Genomic DNA, 7,600 nt, shown 5'->3' with positions numbered 1-7,600 from the left:
GTTTAACACCCTTTAAGGTAGGGGGGGGGGGGCAAACTTCTTAAACGCCTAGTATATGGTTAATGTAATAAATATAAATTCTAGCGGAAACATGGGGTACATACAACCACAGCCTCCATCTTATTTTCCTTGAATTAATGTATATAAACCCCTGCGGATTTCACAAACTTGACTGTACAGTGATCATTTTATCTTTTAATTTTCATTTATTTCCATTTCTTATTTTTGAAAATTAAAATATTGTATTCCTATAGCTTCGGATAACGTTGTCAAGATCTGTGATTTCGGGCTGGCCAAGGATATTTATAAAACTAATAATTATCATAAAAAAACTGATGGTCCTTTACCCATCAAGTGGTTAGGTAAGTAAGTAATTTAGTAAGTAATTAAGGAAATAAGTAAATAAGTGAGTAAGTAAGTAAGTGAATGAGTAAATAATTGAGTGAGTAAGTAAGTGAGTGAGTAAACGAGAAGGTAAGTAAGTAAGTAAGTAAGTGAGTGAGCGAGCGAGTGAGAGTGAGTAAGTAGGTAAATGAGTAAGTAAATGAGTAAGTAAGAGAATAAGTAAGTGAGTAAATAAGTAAAAAAAAAATATGTAAGTAAGTGAATAAGTAAGTCAAGAAAAAAAGGGAGAAGCAAGTGACTGAGTGAGTAAGTAAGTGAGTGATCAAGTATTTGGTTTAGTAAGTTAGATAGTGATGAAGTAAGAAAGTAAGTGTGCGAGTATGAGTGATTAAATGAGTAAACATTGAAATGTAAAATCTTATTTTCAGCAATTGAATGTTTGAGAGACAGAATATTCTCCACACAATCTGATGTTTGGGCTTTCGGTCAGTTTTATCATTATCATTATTATTATCATTATTATTATTATCATTATTATTATTATCATCATTATTATTATTATTATTATTATTATTAATGTATCTAAAGTATGTTAAATGTATCTACAGTAATAAAAAATTATTAAATCAATAAAACTGATTACTTTTCTCAAAATCTAATTTCCAACCCCTATACCTTCGCAACCTGATGCCATATGTCAATCTATAGATAATGAAGTTTTCTAGTTAGTCAAACTTCAAAATATAGTGGGCCATTCATATTTAGAACGTTAGCAACTTCAAAATATAGTGGGCCGTTCATATTTAGAACGTCAGCACCTTAAAAATATAGTGGGCCGTTCATATTTAGAACGTTAGCACCTTCAAAATATAGTGGGCCGTTCATATTTAGAACGTTAGCACCTTCAAAATATAGTGGGCCGTTCATATTTAGAACGTCAGCACCTTAAAAATATAGTGGGCCGTTCATATTTAGAACGTCAGCAACTTAAAAATATAGTGGGCCGTTCATATTTAGAACGTCAGCACCTTAAAAATTAAATATTGGTTTAGGGATGGAACCTGGAGACAGATTTTATGATAAACTTGCTAATGGGTACAGGTAGGAACAGACAAACCTAAAGGGTCTGTCAACGATATTCTAAGTGCTCAATTCACAACAGTACCGCTTAAACATTGATCAGAGTAACAGCGAGGAAGATATCTCTGTCTGGAAAACTTGTTCTTGTCTGCGCTGCAAAAATCTAAAAGTCATTTTGATGTGAAAAAAAGATTATCTCCCGTAGAGATCCAATGCAAAATTGTACGCAAAGAAAAACGACAATATCTTCCACATTATTGAACAGATAAAGGTTTAAAGGGTATCGTTGTGAATCAAGCATTGCCATCGTTGCAGATGGATGGTCACTTGAAATTACATTTAAAAGAGAGAACCATTTAAAATCAAATCTTCAGGTGGTTTTAACAATTGTTTAACTAAGAACAATACGTAATGCTCTTTGTTTGAAAAATAAAGAAATAAATACAGCAAATAGAAATACCAAAACTAATCTCTGCAGAAAAAAAGTTATTAAATTTACGACTAATATTATGTAACATTCATGTTTTTCAGAATGCAAAAGCCCCATTATGCTCCAATAGATATCTATAAAGTAAGTATTTAGAAAAATAAAAAAAAACCTTCCCAAATTATAAGATAGTATAATATTTCTGAAATTTTAAATGAATAATAATTTAGACGATGTCAGACTGTTGGCTCGCTGATCCTGTAAAAAGGTTTTTGTTTTTATAAAAATATTTATCTAGATATATATTATTGTGTAGGGTAGATGAGGAGAATAGAGTTGGGTCTAATGGATCAAAATATCTAGATATATATTATTGTGTAGGGTAGATGAGGAGAATAGAGTTGGGTCTAATGGATCAAAATATCTAGACATGATGTCAGCACCAGACTACCAGGTAAAGAACTGATTACTAGCCGCAAACTCAAACTATCTAATCTTTTTATTTTTACAACCAGAGCAGAGATTTTAAAAGAAAAGCCCGGTCTTCTGTAAGCTTAAGACTTGTAAAGTTTGAGTCTTAGGTTCGCTTCTCTTTTTGGTTCTGATTCAACCAATGAGAACTGCTTTCAAAGATCTGTCTGCATTGTCTGCATATTCTCTTTATTATCAGCTGATAGATCCAGATTTTCTCAAAGTAAAACTATAAAACTAAAACTTCACATATATCTACAATTATTCTCATAGTGTGTTTATTTAAAAATCTAGCCAAAAATCACGAAATTTACAATTTATTTCAATTAAGATTGAGCTAAGACTAGATAAACCAAACCTAGAGCTAGGAACTTTAGAATGGGATATCCTTAATCCCGATCGGTTAATTAATATGGAGATTAATTACAAGATGAGGAGAACAGCATTATTTAATTGGAGATTAAGAAAAAGACGAGATCAAGCATTAAACCTGATATCCACCATTCTAAAGTTCCTAGCTCAGATTGCAAAATATTGACGGTAGGAAATTTAGAGTCCCAAGAAAATGTAAATTTTTCTTTTAAAAGAAAAATATCCATGGTTTGTTCTATTTTTTAGATGATTGTCAACTGTCCCTTCAACGAGATTCAGGAAGAAAATGGTTATTTACTTCCGGACAAAATCAGGTAATTGTCTACTTCCGGTTAAAATTAGATTATCATCTATTTCTGATTATGTATGGGTAATTATTTACTTCCGGTTGAAATCATGTAATCATCTGCTTCCAGTTGAAATCAGGTTATTATCTACTTCCGTTTAAAATCAGGTTATTATCTAATTCCGGTTATATATAGGTAATTATTTACTTCCGGTTGAAATCATGTAATGATCTGCTTCCAGTTGAAATCAGGTTATTATCTACTTCCGGTTAAAATCAGGTTATTATCTACTTCCGGTTATAATCAGCTAATTATCTAACTCCAGTTAAAATCAGGTTATTATCTACTTCCGGTTAAAATCAGGTTATTTTCTACTTCCGGCTAAAATAAGGTATTTATATACTTCCGGTTAAAATCCGGCTATTCTCTACTTTCGGTTAAAATCCGGCTATTATCTACTTCCGGTTAAAATCCGGCTATTATCTACTTCCGGTTAAAATCCGGCTATTATCTACTTCCGGTTAAAATCCGGCTATTATCTACTTCCGGTTAAAATAAGGTAATTATCTAATGGGTATCTCATACCTAGTAATATATTACTCTAGGTCTCCTGTTAATAAATATGAATCTAAGGAGGAGAATGGGTATCTAATACCTAATAATATATTACTCTATGTCTCCTGTCAATAAATATGAAACTAAAGAGGAGAATGGGTATCTAATACCTAATAATATATTACTCTAGGTCTCCTGTCAATAAAGATGAAACGAAGGAGGAGAATGGGTATCTCATACCTAGTAATATATTACTTTAGGTCTCCTGTCAATAAAGATGAAACTAAGGAGTAGAATGAGTTTCTCATACCTAGTAATATATTACTCTAGGTCTCCTGTCAATAAAGATGAAACTAAGGAGGAGAATGGGTATCTAATACCTAGTAATATATTACTCTAGGTCTCCTGTCAATAAAGATGAAACTAAGGAGGAGAATGGGTATCTAATACCAAACAATAAGCATGAGAGTGTTGCCTAAAGGTAAACTTGTCCTTTTTTAATCAACTCGATCAAAAATATTTTAAAATCATTTCTATCTTTAGTTTGACAAAATTTCAGATCAGATTGCACAATTTTGTGAAAAAAAGTAGGAATCTGATATAAATCCTTCAGATCAAAGACCTTTGGGTCAAATTATTATGATGAGATTAACTTCAGAATAATTTGTTTTAAAGGTTAAATTCTGTTGTCTATCAATAAGGATTCTGTTTTTTTTTTATATTTAGGGTTACCCACAATCCAGGCGCGCAACTAGACATTTGGTTAGGGGGGGGCTAGTGGGAAATATTTCGCGCGAAGCACGAAAAATTTGTTGCCCCCCCCTAAACATTTTTAGGGGGGGGGGGGGCAAGAAAAATGGAAGTCCACCCTGTTTTCACAATATAGAGCTGCTGATTTCTTCAAACCTAGATAATAACAAGTTGATATATACTGCACAATATGAATGATTAAAAATCCGCATTTTCTGCAATGCTGCACAAAAGAAATTATTAGCTAACAATACCAAAAAAGATTGCAATCTTTGGAGTCCTCTGGGTGACTAAAATTTAAATGTTTTGCAGTCTAGCCCATGTCATATCATCGCCACAAGAGTTGGAAAGGGAGGAGGGAATTGCATAGTATTTAAAAAAAGTTTTTTTTACACTTTTCGAACATTTTCTTTTACTGATAAAAGAAAACGTTTAGCAGATATACAATTACAATTATTGCAAATTTATTGATGAATTTACAATTCCTAAAATACATAAATTTTCATTAGTTATCCATAAATCAAATATGTACATTGTACTCAAAAACTGGCAAGAAATGCCTTTCATTAAAAATTCATGATTTTACATAAAAAATTTTTTTTATAATATGACACATCACACAATATTTGCGGTGAACATGTATAGGATTAATTTAATAGTTGTAATACAGTATTAAACCAATATCATAATAAGTGGCAGAACTGATAGTGAAAATATCTAAAAAATACTTCATAAACCCCCTTTCCCTTTCCCAGGAAAAAACAGCATAATGAAAAAAACAAAGATTAAGGCAAGTTGGAACCTTGTCAACCTGTTCTGATCTACGGCAGTAGTTAGGCACGGAGACGAAGGGGGTCTGTGTGTGTGTATATGGTGTATTAAGTGCTATATCGATTGAACTATAAGCTCAATAAACTAACGTTCAATTATCTTTTTTTATTTTACGATAAGAGCTCTTAAATTTCCTCAGGGTCAGGATTCATGAATCCCTAAATTGCAAAACAGGGTGGACTTCGTCACTTCTTGCCCCCCCCCCTACAGGGGGGGGGGCAAGACTTCCTAAGGGAGGGGCATGCCCCCCCTTAATCAGGCTAGGGGGGCCTGGCCCCCCCTAGTTGCGCGCCTGAGGACAAAGGATTAGACTTTAATGACGACCTTAAACTTTTTAAGCATGAAGGTCAAGTCTTGAATAGTTGGTACATGAAATCATTGTTTAAATAAAAGAGTTAAGTTTACAGCTGAAGGAAACTAAACAAGTATCTAAGTAAAAAATGTCATGAATTAAGCATAGTCGTCTCTCAGGTCTCATATTTTGTGGGTATAACCCGTGTTCGAATTCAATGAATTTAAGCGGCATCTAAAATCCCCCAAAAACCGGTTTTAATTGAGGCCAGCTTAAATCTTGAAAATTTAATACAATTTTCAGTGGAACCAACCATATTTAAGCTTAAATTTAAGCCGCGGCTCAAATTCTTTAAATTCGTTCTCCGGTATTATGAATCTGTTGATCTAACATATTTTTCATTTAATTCAAAAAATTTATAATTTTTTATGTTTTTTAGGCCGAGATGTCCAATTGTGTACCTTCTATTCTTGCAACCTGAGTACATTTTTGATATTGTAAACACTTGCATTTTGAACTGTAAAGTACAGATCAGGTAGACAAAGAGGCAGAGTTGACGCGTACCTGGCCTCTGACCTGTCGGTATGTGTCGTGTGAAAGTTATCAATACCGCAATGTTCATGTAAAATGCACAATGGGCTTAAAGAAAGAAAATATTTGTATTTCTCTAATTACTGATACCGAGTTCTAGCCGCGCTCCCTCCCCGGACCAGAACCACTGAGCCCAGTTTGGAGAGTTTTTGTGCAGATAACATGTTCAAAAACCCCAAAATATACACCTTGATTGATTGATTGATTTAAACACCCTCAACTAAGCTTTTGGTACATTCTGCAGTAATTTGTAGTACTGTGACCGAATATAAAGTAGCGTTTAGTGGACAGTGCGAAAGATACTGCTATATGTAGCTGTATGATTAATAAATCCCGTCCGTGCTTCATGGATAGGGCGGTCCCATCAACGCTGCCTCTTGTCTACCTGATCTGTGGTGTTACCGTGTTATGTGATTTTTTAGATCAGTGTCATCCGAATAAAAGAATTTTTTACATAAATGTTGTCAATCCCTATAAATTGATCCATGGACCGACCAGTCTAAAATTATCATACTGTGTATGCGTTTATGTTGGTTCCAGCCGTTCCAGTGTACCCAGTAGCACGTTCCAGTGTACCCGGTAGCACGTTCCAGTGTTCCCAGTAGCACGTTCCAGTGTACCCGGTACCACGTTCCGGTGTACCAGTAGCACGTTCCAGTGTACCCAGTAGCACGTTTCAGTGTACCTAGTACCACGTTCCGGTGTACCAGTAGCACGTTCCAGTGTACCCAGTAGCAAGTTCTATGCCGATAATATTAGCTGGCTGGATTCGTGTCAAGACAATATTACCTTTTCTAGAAATTTCCATAAAGTTTAAAATTTTTTGTTACAATATGAACATCTGGGAAATGTTAAAGAATCTTTTGACAATCGGTGTTCTTTTTACCGATAAAGGAATACTTTACTAGCTGGTATTACAACCTGTGGACAATGTATTTAAATAAATAAATGTATCTAAAGTATGTTAAATGTATCTACAGTATGTTAAATGTATCAGCACAAAATATTTATTCTTAAATGTGAATATTTTATCTCTTGCTGTTTTCTTTTCATTATCAATAGTATCCATTTGTAAATGATTTCAATGTAAATAAATAATAAATCTTCTTTTTCTTTTTTTGAGAGAATTGTTATCTCGCTAAATCGCTGATTGAGTCTGCTAGGAAGAAATCAACATCATTGGAGTACTATTGGAGACCCCATATTTTCTTTGGAGACACCCAGATTCAGGTTGGAGACCCCAAGATTCTGGTTGAAGACCTCTATATTTTCATTGGAGACCCCAAGATTTTTATTGGGATTTTCATTGGGGACCCCTTAACATGGGGTTGTCCAACGAAAATGTGGGGTTTCCAATGAAAATCTTGGGGTCTCCAATGAAATTCTTGGGGGTCTCCAATGAAAATATGGGGGTCTCCAACGAGAATCTGGGGGTTTTCAAATAAAATATGGTGCCAATGAAAATATTGCGGTCTCAATCGAGAATCTGGGGGTCTCCAATGAAAATATGGGGTCTCCAAGAAAAATGGAGTCTTCAATGAAAATATGGGGTCTCCAATGAAAATATGGGGTCTCCAACGAGAATCTGGGGGTTTTCAA

The 7,600-nt window shown here is 34.1% G+C and overlaps 2 long non-coding RNA genes across 2 annotated transcripts; both read left to right on the top strand.

Moving 5' to 3' along the window:
* The first annotated feature begins 1,345 nt into the window (after positions 1 to 1,345).
* LOC111697199 (uncharacterized) lies at positions 1,346 to 2,113 on the top strand. The gene is made up of 3 exons (XR_002764243.1): positions 1,346 to 1,446; positions 1,957 to 1,996; positions 2,083 to 2,113. It is a non-coding gene; the product is annotated as an uncharacterized LOC111697199 (long non-coding RNA).
* A 90-nt stretch (positions 2,114 to 2,203) lies between these two features.
* On the top strand, positions 2,204 to 7,107 carry LOC111697197 (uncharacterized). Its single transcript, XR_002764242.1, has 4 exons — positions 2,204 to 2,306; positions 2,942 to 3,009; positions 3,938 to 4,018; positions 5,850 to 7,107. It is a non-coding gene; the product is annotated as an uncharacterized LOC111697197 (long non-coding RNA).
* The last annotated feature ends 493 nt before the right edge of the window (positions 7,108 to 7,600 follow it).

This window comes from Eurytemora carolleeae, unplaced genomic scaffold (assembly GCF_000591075.1).
Source record: "Eurytemora carolleeae unplaced genomic scaffold, Eaff_2.0 scaffold273, whole genome shotgun sequence".
Taxonomy (NCBI): Eukaryota; Metazoa; Arthropoda; class Copepoda; order Calanoida; family Temoridae; genus Eurytemora; species Eurytemora carolleeae.
This window is presented reverse-complemented; position numbering and strand designations above follow the sequence as displayed.